The sequence below is a fragment of the Cebus imitator genome, unplaced genomic scaffold, assembly GCF_001604975.1.
Source record: "Cebus imitator isolate Cc_AM_T3 unplaced genomic scaffold, Cebus_imitator-1.0 Scaffold433, whole genome shotgun sequence".
NCBI classification, from domain to species: domain Eukaryota; kingdom Metazoa; phylum Chordata; class Mammalia; order Primates; family Cebidae; genus Cebus; species Cebus imitator.
The window spans coordinates 1031577-1046518 of NW_016107748.1; the positions used below are offsets into that span (position 1 = coordinate 1031577).

The 14942-nt window shown below is 45.8% G+C and overlaps 1 protein-coding gene across 1 annotated transcript in view; it reads right to left on the reverse strand.

The window, feature by feature from the left end:
* PPM1H (protein phosphatase, Mg2+/Mn2+ dependent 1H) overlaps positions 1–14942 on the reverse strand; it is a 298650-nt gene that overhangs the window by 77305 nt on the left and 206403 nt on the right. The gene's annotated exons all lie outside the window — the stretch shown is intronic.

Below are 14942 nucleotides of genomic sequence, written 5' to 3' on the forward strand. Positions count from 1 at the left end.
AATGGAGGCATAAGAGAGGTGAAGCTCACTTCAGGTCTGCCCCACATGTGTTACACTCTTAACCACGTTTCTCTGCCCCTCTGTGAAGAGCTAGGAATCTGTATAAATACCACAAAATGGCATGATATGCACAAGAATGTTTAATGACTAATTCAGCCCATCCTCACATTCTAGGTTTTTATAATGATAAGTCACAAAGAAGTTAAAACCAACAATACTCTTAGGGTGGAAAACTCTGTGTCTCTTAACAATAGGGCAGAGGTACAAGGTCACCACAGAATTAGACTTAATCCGAGCTTTGGCGTTCAAACTGCTCAGGTACAATAAACCAAAAGACTCCAAATTTTCCTATGTAGGTACTCAGCTTTCCACAGGGTGATCCAACGTGACCCAGAAGATCGAGCCTTAGGGGTGGGGTGTGTATCATTTACTGAGGATGAGCAGGAAAGAGAAATCGTTAAGTTAAATGCTTTGGACAGCATGATCTCCTAACCTATCCCATGTGTTTACACTGTGTGGAGCCTGGATTATCCAGGCGATGGGCACAAAAAGGAAGAAGAGGAGGAGGCCTAACCTGACCCTGACCTGAAGGCTTTGCACCTAACTTGATTGCACCTGAAGGCCTTACCGTCACTTATCAGCCACTGCCAGTCCAGTCTACTGGCACCTTATGAATAGTCACTGGCTCGCTGCAGGTGGACAAAGACATTCCCAAGCAATAGCAAGGGGATAACCAGGGGCAAAGACCACCAGCAGCCCAGGAGTCACACACCTTACAGCTCAGGCTGCCCAGCACTCTTTAACCAATCACTTCTGCAAGCCGCTCATATCCATTGTAAGAAAGTCTATGGCTGCCCATGGTCCAAGTTTAAGAATACACAGCAATTGCCTGGGGTGTTTATTAAAAAATGCAGAATCCACAGGGATTCTAATTCAGCAGATAAGGTAGACCCTGGAATGCTTTCAGTAATTACCCCAGATGACAAAGTTTCACTGTGGGTAAATCTTTGTCTATCAATTTTGTAGGAAACTGTAATCATCCATGTATGGCCCTGTCCCGACACTAGACTATAAGCACCGTGAGGCTTGGGACTGTTTTATTCTTCTTTGCATCTTCAATGCCCAACCTAACACCCAGTTCACTGAATGAATAACGGTTGAAGCTGATTGTCCCAGAGAGATGAAGCTCTGTGGCTTGTCCTTTAGGTACAGAGAGTGATACATAGCATCTGACCTACCCTGGAAGACTGATAAGGCTAATTGCGTCTCAGCAGAATCTGAACCTAGAACATGGCAGAATATGACTGCTTTTGCCAGAGCAACCAGGTGAAGAACAAAAAGTGAATGTGTTTCATCCCCTCGTCAGGCGTCTGAAGCTTTCCTTATGATCTGATCACAACAGGGAGAGTGGCCACTGACAGACAGCACGCGGATCCCGCAACAACGCTGGCAGCTTTGTTACCTGTCTTTCTAGTTCTTACAGCGAAATCTGCATTCAGTTCTCCAGCAAGGGACAGACACAAGACTTCAGCCTCTCTCTTATTAAGTTTGAAGGTAAGGGGACAGTGGTGGTAGGATGAGATTTTTCAGGGGTTGGAGTGGTGGCTCTGCCGCTCTTGTGTGTGAATTACGAGGATAAGCCCAGAAGCAAGGAGTGTTAAACCAGCACCCCAGCTGATTCAGATGAAAATGCCCCCGGGCCGCCACAGGTGAGCCTCTTCATAGGATTATCAGCTGGAAACCAGCTGTGCCAATTTCCTACTAGGAAATCTGGTGAGCCAGGAAAAGCAAAAATAAATGATCAAGGTCTGGTAAGAGGGAACTAATTATAACTAGAAGAGCGTTGGCTGGACACAGGAAAATGTTTCCTTGATGGGCTTTGTCTGTACCTGGAAAATTTCAGGAGTGGTAGTGTACCTACTTCCCTGGAATTTCCTTAAAAATGGGATCCTAAAAATAGGCTGAGTATTGGCCCATACTTCCTTTTCTTTTTTTCTTAAATCATCTACTAAGTCCCTATAAAAATTTTCTTTTATTCATTTATGATTTATTTTGGATTCAGGAGGTACATGTGCAGGTTTGTTACACTGGTGTAGTGTGTGATGCTAAGGTTTGAGGTACGGGTGGTTCCATCAAATCCATCAGTTTTTCAGCTTATGGCCCCTCCTCCCTCTTCTAGTAGTCCCCCACCTGTCCTGGATGTAGATATTGTCAGCTGTGTGTTTCTGCCCTGTGTGTCATTTTCATACTTCATATTCTACCCTTAAGGTGTGGAGCTCTTAAGGGTAGGAAAATAAAATTATGTTCATTATTGCCATCCTTAGCCTGGCATTCAACGTTCTCCGTGAGCTGACTGCAATGTACTTACCTAGTTTAATGGTTTGCTTCACTGCCTGCCACTGTTCCGCACCCTCTTGCTCCCTCCTACATGTCACTTACGTGAGCCTCCTCGGACTGTTATCTAGCTGATACACACCAACTGTACACGAAGGGCTAAAACGCTGAAATACTCGGTGCTAGTCAGCAAATAATGGCTGTCTCAATCTCCATGAATGCCCCCATCTGCTGCTCTGAGCTCCCCTAAAATCTCCAAGATGTAACAGTGAATAAAGGGTTAATGCCTGGCACAGCAGGGGGAGCTACAGGACCCTGCTGCTACCCAGCTGGGGCCTACTCTTCCATGTTGATTGTCCAAATATTTTGAATATTATCTCTGGCTTCCAAATTCCCAAAACACACATCACATTTTCACCTCTGGGCTTCTGCTGGCACAGTGCCCTCTGCTCAGAATGTCCTCCCCCCACCCCAACCTTCTTGAAACCCCTCTCATAATTCGGATCTTGGTTCAAACAGTCTTCTCCAGAAGTCCTCCCCAATCCCACTCTCCCCTCTCAAAACAACTACTCCTTCCACCACAGCTACAGGCATTTCCTTTAAACCCTTTTGTATAACTCATCTTTTGTCTTACTGTAGTTATTTACGCATATGTTCCAACAGATCCACTTCCCCTACTGCTGAAATTTTAAGAATAGGTTTACAGGTAAAATGATATTGTTCAATACATTTCCAGAAAGCCAGTCTTGGGCCACATGGCAACCTCTTTAAAGCTAATATAGTCCTATCTGATGAGATCCTTCCTATGCAAGAACATGCTTTAACCACAGACGGGCTTGGCCCTCCCAGCTTCTTGGGTATGGTTTGGAAGGCTACAGGAGTAAATTAAAAGGTCCAGCATCAGCTGATCGCCGTGGCTCACACCTGTAATCCCAGCACTTTGGTAGGCCGAGGTGGGCAGATCATTTGAGCTCAGGAGTTCCATATCAGCCTGGCCAACATGGTGAAACCCTGTCTCTAAAAAATACAAAAATTATCTGGGCATGTTGGTGAACGCCTATAATCCCAGCTGCTCAGGAGGCTGAGCAAAATCTCTTGAACCTGGGAGGTGGAGGTTGCAGTGATAATAGTAAGGATATCGTGGGTTAGTATAGTTGTAGGTATATATAGGATATCATGGGTTAGCATAGATGCTGGGTTGTTTTTTTTTTTTTTAGAGACAGAGTGAGACTCTTAGAAAAAAAAAAAAAAAGTCTAGCATCTAGGCACCAGAAGAAAATATAAACAAGTCTCCAAACCAAAAAACGCCCTATCAAATAGTGCCTGGGTCAGAGGGGCTGGCAAGGGGCTTCCTCGCTGTACTGATGGTGCCTCTTCTGACAAGAGCTCTGCCTTCTCTGTGCCAAAGCCATCTTCATCTGCCATGCTGCAGGACAGACCTGCTCAGCAGAGGCAGCCAGGAGACTTGATCTGACTTCAGCTTCTTCTTGAAACTGCCTTTGTCTTTTTGGTTTCTAGCTTCTTATTACCTTGCAGAAGCAGCATTTCAGCAGCAAATAATAGATGATAAACCTCCCGAGGCCAGCACCAGCTCTTGCTGACCCCTTTCAATCTCCATAATAGCTACTGATCACAGTATTAGAAACTCATTGTGCAGTATTACATGCCAGGCTTTGTTCAATGCCCTCAACTATACTAACCCACGATATCCTAACTATTATCAAGTACTGCTTTTTTTTTTTGGTCTTGTTCTTTTGCCCAGGCTGGAGTGCGGTGGTGTGATGACAGCTCACTGCAGCCTTGACTTCCAGGGCTCAGGTGATCTGCCTACCTCAGCCTTCTAGGTAGCTGGGACTACAGGCATGAACCACCATGCCCAGAACATTTTTGTATTTTTTGTAGAGACAGGGTCTTTCCACGTTGCCTAGGCTGGTCTTGAACTCAGGGCCTCAAGGGATCCACCCACTTCAGCCTCCCAAAATGTTGGGATTACAGACGTGCACCACTGCACCCGGCCTCAAGTACCATTATTAGCTTCATTTTACAAATGGGGAAACCAAGGCTGAGAGTGACAAAATGATCTGTCCAAGCAACACAGGTGGGGACTGGCCCAGCGTCCTTGCTCTTAACAACTACTCAACATCGACTGTGTAGTAGGTGTACACGTGTGTCAAATATATGAAAAGTGCCTACAGGACCTTCTTGGTTAAAAGGACACTTTTTTTTTTTTTTTTCAGACAGGGTCTCACTCTGTTGCCCAGGCTGGAGTGCAGTGGTGCAATCTTGGCTCACTACAACCTCCACCTCCCAGGTTCAAGCAGTTCTCCTGCCTCAGCCTCCCAAGTAAATGGGATTAAAGGCACTAGCCATCATGTTGGTCAGGCTGGTCTTGAACTTCTAACCTTGTGATCTGCCCACCTCGCCCTCCCAAAGTGCTGGGATTACAGGCTTGAGCCACCGTGCCTGGCCAAAAAGACATTATTTCAAGAGAGATTTTTATAAGCACTTGAAATCCCCAAACTTTCCCAGATGACTTGCAGCTACATTCTCGTCACATACATACTGCACACCCTGAAACACCAGTCTCAGGGGAAGCAAGATAGACACACTCTGCTTAAGGGTATGTGGATGAATAGAGATAAATGCTGTGAGTGTTCAAAGGGTCTGATGGGGGAAGAAAGGCTTGGAAATAGTTCGGCCACTTTAGAACAATAAACTTTTACTTACTGAAGCAGAGAGACGTTTGTATGTGAGTGCAATCATGCGTGCATGCGTGTGCAGGGTGAGTGGATGATCAAAAGGGAGCGAGCTGGTGGGGCATCTATTTTCTTTCTCCTCCCTGTGGTCTGACAAAGCCTGTCTGTCTTGGCTTGCAACCATTCGTAAAGACTCTGTAGCCTCCACTGGCCTCCTGTGCAGGAGGAGGGCAGGGAGCAGGGAGTCATTCATCACTGTCAGGAGATGTGCTGCACGCAGCAGGGTCGGCTTTCTTCCCTGCTGCTCCTGCAGCTAGAGCTGCAAATCTTGAAAAGATGCAGAACATGCACATAGCAAATAACCATTCATCATCTCAGCTCTGGAAGCCCCGGAAGAGGCCCCTCCCCAAGTGGGGCTGACCCATTCTGACTTCAGCTCCAGCCCCAGTGGAATTTGGAACACCGGGACTTTTCAGTTGCCTGATCCCTGCCCCAGCCAATCCCCATCCTGGATCATCTATTGAGGTTTGGGGTTAAAATTCTCTGAAATGATCCCCCCTGCCCTTTTCTCTACAATGTCAGATTTTCAGAGTGCTTTCAACAATCAGACTGCTGCCAAGGTGGCTGGTAATCATTAAATTATGAAAATACAAGTTGCTGGGAGGAAATGAATACCAGGTTTCACTGGGGAAAGGCCTGCTTTCTTGTGAAGTAATTATAAAATTAAAATGTGATATTTCTCTGGTGAGTCTAAAAAGCCTCCCCCATGAGGTCTGTGGCATGACAGCAACATCAGGATTTACACTGGGGTGGGACTGAGAAATCCTTCTGTGCCCCCAAAATGCCAGAGACATCTGCAGGTAAATTTCCAAAGACTGGGTTAAGAGTGATTACAAGCAGAAAGGGGGAAAAGTACAGAGTCTGAATTTTTCAATTACTCTGCAAAACTCAAGAGTCAAGCTGTTAGAAAATGCAGGCTTTCCAAGGAAGACTAATAATGCTGAGCTAATTAGACCCACAGGCATGGCTAATATGTAAATTCAGGCCCAAAAGAGGGACACTGTCCCTTTAAAAATTGCCTGGGGATCCGTGGAAAAGCTAATGAGGAGTGTCCGTTGGGGCTGTTTTATTAGGTGGTCCTCAGGAAGATAAAGCCTGGGGTTTCTGTAACAGGGCTTCTGTGCTTGATTCAATAAATCAATCTCTATTAAATGCGGGTGCAGCTCTGGAGTTGGCTTCATAAAGCATTCTGTGGTGTTTCTCAATCTGCTCATCCGCTTCCTTGTCAGCCTGCTTGAATGCACTGTCAGAGGGCACTGAAGAGAGCAATAAAGAATAAGATAGAAGCTGTATCTACGTTTGTAAAACCCAACCTGGCAGCTCCAGACCATGCGTGGAGCTATCTTCAGTGAGTTTCTCTCTCCAGAAAGCGTTTGGATTGTTAGTAAAAGCTGGAAGCTGTGGGGCTGTGCCTCTCTTCCCCCAGCCAAGCTCTAGGCTGTAGACGGAGAATAAAGGTCACCCCAAACACAATGGAAAGGGGTGGAAACCAAGCTGCTTTTAAATCATATTCTCAGGGCCTGAAATACTTCCCAAGAAATCCAAGAAAATGCAAAAGGGACAAGAGTGCCAGCAGCTGGTCCTCATCCAGGAGGCAGCAGAGAGCTGAAAGAAGGCTACTGGGCTGCCTGGGGCGGGGAGGTGCGCTACTGACTAGGGCTGATGAAATGGGTCTCCCTTTAGTCTGGCCAGCTGGATGCAGCCTCTTGGTGGCCCAAAAGTGACCACTGGCGATAAGGTGAGTTGTTCCTAAGCACAATGACTGACACCTCTGAGGATCAGAAAAGGGGTGTGAAGCCCACCCTTCTGTTGACTCAGAGTCCGGCAGCAGAGGCCAAGTGTGGCTACCCCATTCCCTGTCCCCACTTATCAGTACCCATCCTTCACAAAACTCTTTGCTACCAGGTTTGGGGGCTCATGCCTGTCATCCTGGCACTTTGGGAGGCTGAGGCAGGCAGGAGGATTGCTTCAGTCCAGGCGTTCTAGACCAGCCTGGGCAACATGGCTAAACTCTGTCTCTATAAAATAAACAAAAATTAGCAGGGTGTGGTGTCACACACCTGTAGTACCAGCTACTCAAGAGGCCGAGGTGGAAGATCACCTGAGCCCGGGAGGTCGAGGCTGCAGTGAGCCGTGGTCACGTGACTGCCTTCCAGCCTGGGTGACAGAGTGAGAACCTGTCTTGAAGAAAACAAAAATACCAAGTGAAACGATGCACTCTTTGCTGTTGGGATGTTGAGTTACAGAGAGCTCCTCACACCACCCCATCCCCAACTATACCCACGCTCTTCTACTATCTGGCACCATCCGGTAGAACTTCTGTGATGATGGGAATGTTCTCTATCTTCAAAGTTCAATTCAGCAGCCGCTAGCCACCCATGGCTGCTGAACAACTGAAACGCAGCTAGAGCAACGTGGGAAATAAATGTTTAATTTTATGTAATTTTAACTAATTTAAATGGCCACGTGTGGCTAGTGGCTACTGTGCTTTGGAGCACAGAGAGTGGAAAAGGTTTTCTTTGCCTCAATAAAAGTAATAAGTGTTGAAAGGAGAAAGTGAGCGGACTCCATTCTGCTCCCAGAGGAAAATCCCATGATTTGCTCATAGTTTTAAGGGAAACAGAGGAGGGGAAAATTATCCTGATATATCATCAAGTTAGAATCATACAAAGTTAGGGGCGCTAAGGGACAAAATACAAGGTTACCACCTCTGGAATCTTTCTGATGGGATCTGTCTTTTCCAGCAGCTCTAAAATCAGAGCAGAGTCCACCCGCTACAGCACGTAGAGGTTGGCAGCAATGGCCAAAGGACGTATTTTGTAAGTGAGAGACACAGGCTAGAATTTGCCTAAGGCCCAGAAGCTTGGCAGAGTGAAGTACACAAGGAGCCTATCGCCAAAACAGGATGCTCTTTACCAAGTCAAGCACGTGATCTCAAGGTACCGGTCCAGCCTGCCCCTGAAATAAGACCATCATAATGTTAGAAAGGCTTTGCTTAAGGAGGGACGCGGTGCTCACGCTTGTAATCCCAGCACTTTGGGAGGCCGGGGCGGGCAGATCATGAGGTCAGGAGATCGAGACCATCCTGGCCAACACGGCGAAACCCTGTCTTTACTAAAAATATAAAAATTAGCTGGGCTTGGAGGCACATGCCTGTAGTCCCAGCTACTTGGGAGGCTGAGGCAGGAGAATCACTTGAACCTGGGAGCCGGAGGTTGCAGTGAGCTGAGGTTGCATCACTGTACTTCAGCCTGGTGACAGAGCAAGACTCCATCTCAAAAAAAAAAAAAAAGAAAAGAAAAGAAAGAAAGGCTCTGCTTAAAGGAAGAATTCTGGTATACTTTGCTCATAACCAGAACCATCTGGAAGCAATCTAGCATTCACACGATGGACTTTTCTTCTTTGGCCCTTGCTCTCTCTACAAATCCCTTCAGCCCAGGAACAGCTGCCGGAGAATCTGGCCTGGCGCCAGGGGTGAAGTTTCAGCCCCCTCCCACACACATGTCCTTCTGGGTCCCTGGCTCGCTCGCCACCCCATGTGGCTGGACACAGCACGAAGTATGCTGATCCTACTTGAGAAAGCGAAATAGCCAGCGGTCACAGGAGCAGAGACTTGGTGCCACAAAGCCAGCTGTGAGAAACTGCTGTTTCAACTCAGTAACATAGACACTTGCCAGTAAATTACGGCCTGAGACCGCTCAGAGGGCTGCGGGTCGGGACACACGGCTCTCAAGGCAACACAATGCCAGCTACAGTGTGCATCCTGCAACAGCAGCTCAGCACAAAGGGATGGGGAGGACGGGCCCCGGCTTGGGGATTTTGGCACCAGGACCAATGACACCAGGCGCAGGAGGTGAGAGCCAAGAGGGTGATAGGGAGAGCAAAGGAAGACTCCATCAGGGACTGACTCAGCGCTGGGGGCACTGTGAAAAGAGCGGCTTTGTAAATCCAGCCACTGTGCGAATTATCTGAGGAGAGGGGGAAGGGAAGGTGGGAGAGCCAGAGAAGAGGCCAACGGCATTATGAAGGTCCTGGTGACAAAAACGTTTTATCCTCTAAACAATTTGGGCCTGCCAAGCTGCTCCACAGTCTCCAAGCACGAGGGTGGGAAAGAAAGGATCCTCATAAAGAGGCAACAGATTCATCCTTAATTACCAGACAAGGCTTCTCAGAGTTGACATCCTCTCCCACACTTCCTCCCGCTGCAGACATATCACCAAATGCCGGCGTGATGCTCCTCCAGTGAGAGCAGGCAATTTTTCTAAGAACTGGTTCTTTTGGGATCTTCCCCACAATCCCCACCCCCAAATGACAAAGGCTCTTAGTTGGAAGTATGAAGCATCAGTCTAATTTAACCAGTGGTCTACAGGGTCAGACTGGGGACTAGAAAAGTGACGGCCTCAGCAGCTCCTAAAATGCTTCATTCCATCCTCTTGACCCTATAACATTGTCCAGACACCAATCCTGGTGGATAGAGGGCCCCTGCTTAAATGTACACTGAAGCTCAAAGCCGAATGATCATATCTAATTGCACCCTAAAAAAAAGTTGACTGGCACACTGTATTAGAAAGAACCCCCGCACGGTAGCTCACGTCTGTAATCCCAGCACTTTGGGAGGCCCAGGTGGGCGGATCATGAGGTCGAGAGATCCAGACCATCCTGGCCAAAATGGTGAAACGCCATCTCTACTAAAAATAAAAAAGTTAGCTGGGCATGGTGGTGCACGCCTGTAGTACCAGCTACTCGGGAGGCTGAGGCAGGAAAATCACTTGAACCCGGGAGAGGGAGGTTGCAGTAAGCCAAGATCATTCCATTGCACTCCAGCCTGGCAACAGAGTAAGACTCCATCTCAAAACAAAACAAAACAACAAAAACAAAAAACCCAGCTCCAACAAAGAGTGAGAAACCTGTATTCTAGTCCTTATTCTGTCACTTTTGCATTGGTGGAAGCTGAGCAAACTGCTTAATACCTCTAGGCCTCAATTTGCTCATCTGCAACATGGGAGTAAAGGGGAATCATTTCACATATGGCAGTTCAGCACCTTAGTAAGCACTGCACACTCTGAAGTTATGCTTCCTGAATTCACATCCCACTTTCTCCTCTTACTAGTTATGTAACCTTCAGCAACTTCGCTCTGTGCCTCAGTTTCCTCATTTGTAAAATGTACCTAGTTCATAGGACTGTTTTAAGAGTTAGGTATGAGGCTGGGCGCAGTGGCTCATGCCTGTAATCCCAGCACTTTGGGATGCCAAGCCGGGCAAATCATGAGGTCAGGAGATCAAGACCATCCTGGCCAACATGGGGAAACCCTGCCTCTACAAAAAAATACAAAAATTAGCTGGGTGTGGCACGCGCCTGTGGTCCCAGCTACTCAGGAGGCTGAGGCAGAAGAATCACTTGAACCCGGGAGACAGAGGTTGCAGTGAGCCGAAATCGTGCCAGTGCACTCCAGCCTGGGTGACAGAGGAAGACTGTCTCAAAAAAAAAAGAGGCATGGGCAATTAGGTAAAGCTCTTATCATAGTGTCTGGCCCTTAGCTCTTCCAGTAACTGTCAGCTAATTACCATCATGAATAGGGGGGATGAGGAAGAAAAAAATTTCCACAACTAGGCCTTGACTACAAGGATGAAACAACTTTGCAGTAGGTGGACCTTTTATTTGTTAAGGTTCGAGAAATGGGTTCACAGCCCAAGGCTACTTCTGCACCCAAGAAACATAACAGAGGAACGACGTATGGACCTGCTTGCATCCTTGAGCTGACACATTCCAAAAGCTTACTGGTCCATCCTTCAACTGATCCCAACAACTTGGTAGCAGTTTTAGGCTTTTCTGGGAAAAGAAAAAGGCTATAGATCTTTACCTCTCTTTCTGCAGAATTAATTTTCCAACTCTTCTCTTTCTATAGACAAATAAGAAAGGCTGCAAATTGTGTCCCCATCTCTATTGGGAGATAGGGTCTTGCTCTGAATTCCAGGCTAGAGTACAATGGCACAACCATGGCTCACTGCAGTCTCAATCTCCCAAGCCCAGGCAATCCTTCCACCTCAGCCTCCCGAGGAGCTGAGACCAGAGGCATGTGCCACCATGCCTGGCTAATTAAAAAAATTTTTTTATAGAGATGGAGTCTTTTTATGTTGGCCCAGGCTGGTCTCGGACTCCTGGGCTCAAGTGATCCTCCCACCTCCACCTCTCAAAGTGCCGGGATTATAAGGCATCAACCACTGTGCCCAGCCTCCCATCTTTAAGCCCTCAAAAATAACTGCTAAATCTGAGGCTTTCTGTTAGAGGGTAAAAACACTTTAAAAAGAAATTCACTAAAGTTGTGTGTGTGTGTGGGGGGGTGCTTTACATAGGCAGTAGTCTAAATTGAATAGATGATTGATTCATTGATTCATTTATTTATTTAGAGATGGGGTCATGCTCTGTTGTCCAGGCTGGAGTGCAGTGGTGTGATTCTGGCTTACTGTACCCTTGAATTCCTGGACTCAACTGGTCCTACCACCTATGCCTCCCCAAATGCTGGGATTATAGATATGAGCCACTGTGCTTGGCCTAAACTGGTTTTAAATTTTCTTAGGTTCTTCTGACAAAGATGTAAAGGGCTTTTCTTCACCTTAAGTCCTATTTTCAAATCAAAAGTCGGAACAGGTAGGAAATGTGCAAAGATACATATAAATCTTCTTGTAGCCAAGGTTGTGGGCCAACAGCCGTGTGCGGAATTAGGCTGAAAACAAATCAGCAAATCATGTCTGACTAAAGCCATTCTCTGTTGTGGCTCCTTCATTATTCAGTACCTTCTGTGAAGTTCCATGCAATTAAAAATAGCCCATTTGTGGACTGTTTATCTCCTTAGGACCATGCTAATGCAGAGAGACAGAGAAAGAGAAGGAAAATGAGAAAAAGAAAGAGAGAATGAGAGCAAGTGTGCAGGCAAGAGCAAAAAAGAATAATTGTGTGTATATAAAGTTGGATATAATCTAGTCCCTAAACTTACCCACACTTTTTCAAAAAAAAATTTAAAGCGGGACAATCTTTAGCCATTTGCTAAATGTTAAAATGCACAAGCCACTCAAAAAAAAAAAAAAAAAAAAGCAGAGCTTCCAGAGTTTGGAGAAAGAAACATAAAAAAACTAACCTCATCACACATTCTACTTACAAAGAGAGGTCTGAGTGGAACCTTTACAGCTTTTGAAAGCATCTTGCCCATTAAAGTGACTATGCCTGTATCTCATTAGGAGTGCTTTTCAAAGTTAGTAACAAGGAGCTGTTCTTCTCCCCCTTTGAATCAATACTAAGCATCTGCAACAATGATACTTTTCCTTATTACAAAATCCTAGGCAGATACTTACCGTTTGTTTTGACTACTTTAGATCTAATTTGCCTTTCTGGCATAGAAAGCACACACGTACTGTCTTGTCTCAAACTCAACCTGTTTTAAATGTGCACGTGGACTGTCTGCAACACTGAGCTTCCCACTTCTGTCAATTGTGCCTCTTTCTTCCTTTCAGCTATACACACTTGCTGCCTGTCTACTATGTGTCAGGCATAAGACTAGGCACTATCTCCCTCAAGAAGTTTGCAGACTTGCTGAAGAGACACATTTAAATAGGCAACTGGTATCATCAATGACTTAACCTCTTGGCCTCAATTTATACCTCGGCCTAAGTCATTTAGTTTCTTGTTTCTGTTCCTTCTGTGTTTTCTGCTTCTATCCCTCTATTCAGGCCTTGAGACCTCACATAAATGTTTCTGATACTTTCTCTCTGGGTTCCTGAATCTGCTTTCTCTCCTAGTCAATCTTATTCCAACTTCTCTTAGAATGGCCATCCAAAAACATTGTTTCCATTTAATTCTCTTTCTCAGGAACATATAAGAGCACCCCACAGTCTCCCACCAAATCTAAATTTCTTTTCTTTTTTTTTTCCTTTTTTTTTTTTGAGACGGAGTTTCGCTCTTGTTACCCAGGCTGGAGTGCAATGGCACGATCTCGGCTTACCACAACCTCCGCCTCCCGGGTTCAGGCAATTCTCCTGCCTCAGCCTCCTGAGTAGCTGGGATTACAGGCACGTGCCACCATGCCCAGCTAATTTTTTGTAGTTTTAGTAGAGACAGGGTTTCACCATGTTGACCAGGATGGTCTCGATCTCTTGACCTCGTGATCCACCCGCCTCGGCCTCCCAAAGTGCTGGGATTACAGGCTTGAGCCACCACGCCCGGCCTCTTGATTTGGCATCCCATATTCCCTATCATGTTCTTCAGTACCATCCCCGTCTGTCTCCCACAGCCTCTCCTCTATTTGGTCATATTCCTTGCTGTCTTTTAGATCTATTCTTTTTATGTGTTTACAACCATGTGGGTTCCTAACCTTCCATCTTTCCATTCTACAGTTCCCAGAAAAAACCCCATGATGCTTTGCTGAATGACACTAGCTCTCACCTTAAACTTCTCCTGTACAAGTGCTAACTAAATAAAAATTTTTTGCTAACTAAATAAAAATGGATTTACAAGAAAACCCAGTCAGGGTTGGAATGCTGATCCTGGGGCATCGAAACTTGAACTCAGAGCTGCAACGGTGAACCCTTTCTAATAAATTCATTCATGTTTTAGAGCAGGGTTAAATATCTTAGGTTTAAGAACCAGTCTCTGATGCAACTACTTAACTGCCCTGTTGCAGTGTAAAGGCAGTCACAGATTAAACAAACAAATGGGTGTAGCTATATTTTTTAAAATTATTTATAGAAGTAGGTGGGGTAGGCAGAATTTGACTCTTAGGTCACAGTCTGCTAACCTTGCTGTAGGAAGAAGAGTAGATACAGGTGAGGGACTTCTTTTGGTTGGCAAAGGACAACCAGAAGTCCCTTAGGTGGGCCTCTTATCTCCCCTGGGTAGCTCAACTTGTTCCTTGAAGACAGTATGCACCCTGGGAGTAGATCCCTGTCCAAGTCCTTACCGCGGGAATTTGCGCTGTGACCACTTGCTACTGCTATTTTGGTCAATGGGGGAGAGATAAAGAAATCTACTTCTTTGACTCTGTTGGAGAAGAAAGAGTCCGCTGTCTCATTCTCATACGGTTTTCCAGACCGGCAGGGGGCTTGCTCATTAGGAACCCCAGGACACGAGGGGAAATCTTCACTCACACAGTGCCAGGCACTGCTCTCTCATTTAATCCTCACGTAAACCCTACAGTGTTTAAGTGCTCATCATTATCTCTGCTATTCAGATAAAAGAAACAGATGAGGTCTTAGTCAATGTTAGCCACTCTGGAAATGCTCTTGATGCTCACAGAGTTGTGTTTTCGGAATAAGACAACCCCCCCATACCCAGCCCCAAGAGTTTTTATTTCAATTTGAATGTGATATTAATGACAATAGCTCATTACCTTTACCCTTGATAATGAAACTTCAAAGGATATATCTTTTTTCCCCCACTTTATCCATGGAAAAAATGGGTTCTAGAGGTTAAGCAATTTAACTAAATTTGCTCATTTAGAAAAATCAGAGTCAGGATTCGAACCCAAGTCAGTCTGGCTCAATAAACCTTTGGCCATTCTACCTCTTTAATAACCCTGACCTACATCAGAGAAATGCAAATCAAAACTACATTGAGATACCATCTCACGCCAGTTAGAATGGCGATCATTAAAAAATCTGGAGATAACAGAAGCTGGAGAGGATGTGGAGAAATAGGAACACTTTTGCACTGCTGGTGGGAGTGTAAATTAGTTCAACCATTCTGGAAGACAGTGTGGCGATTCCTCAAGGACCTAGAAATAGAAATTCCATTTGACCCAGCAATCCCATTACTGGGTATATACCCAAAGGATTACAAATCGTTCTACTATAAGGACACGT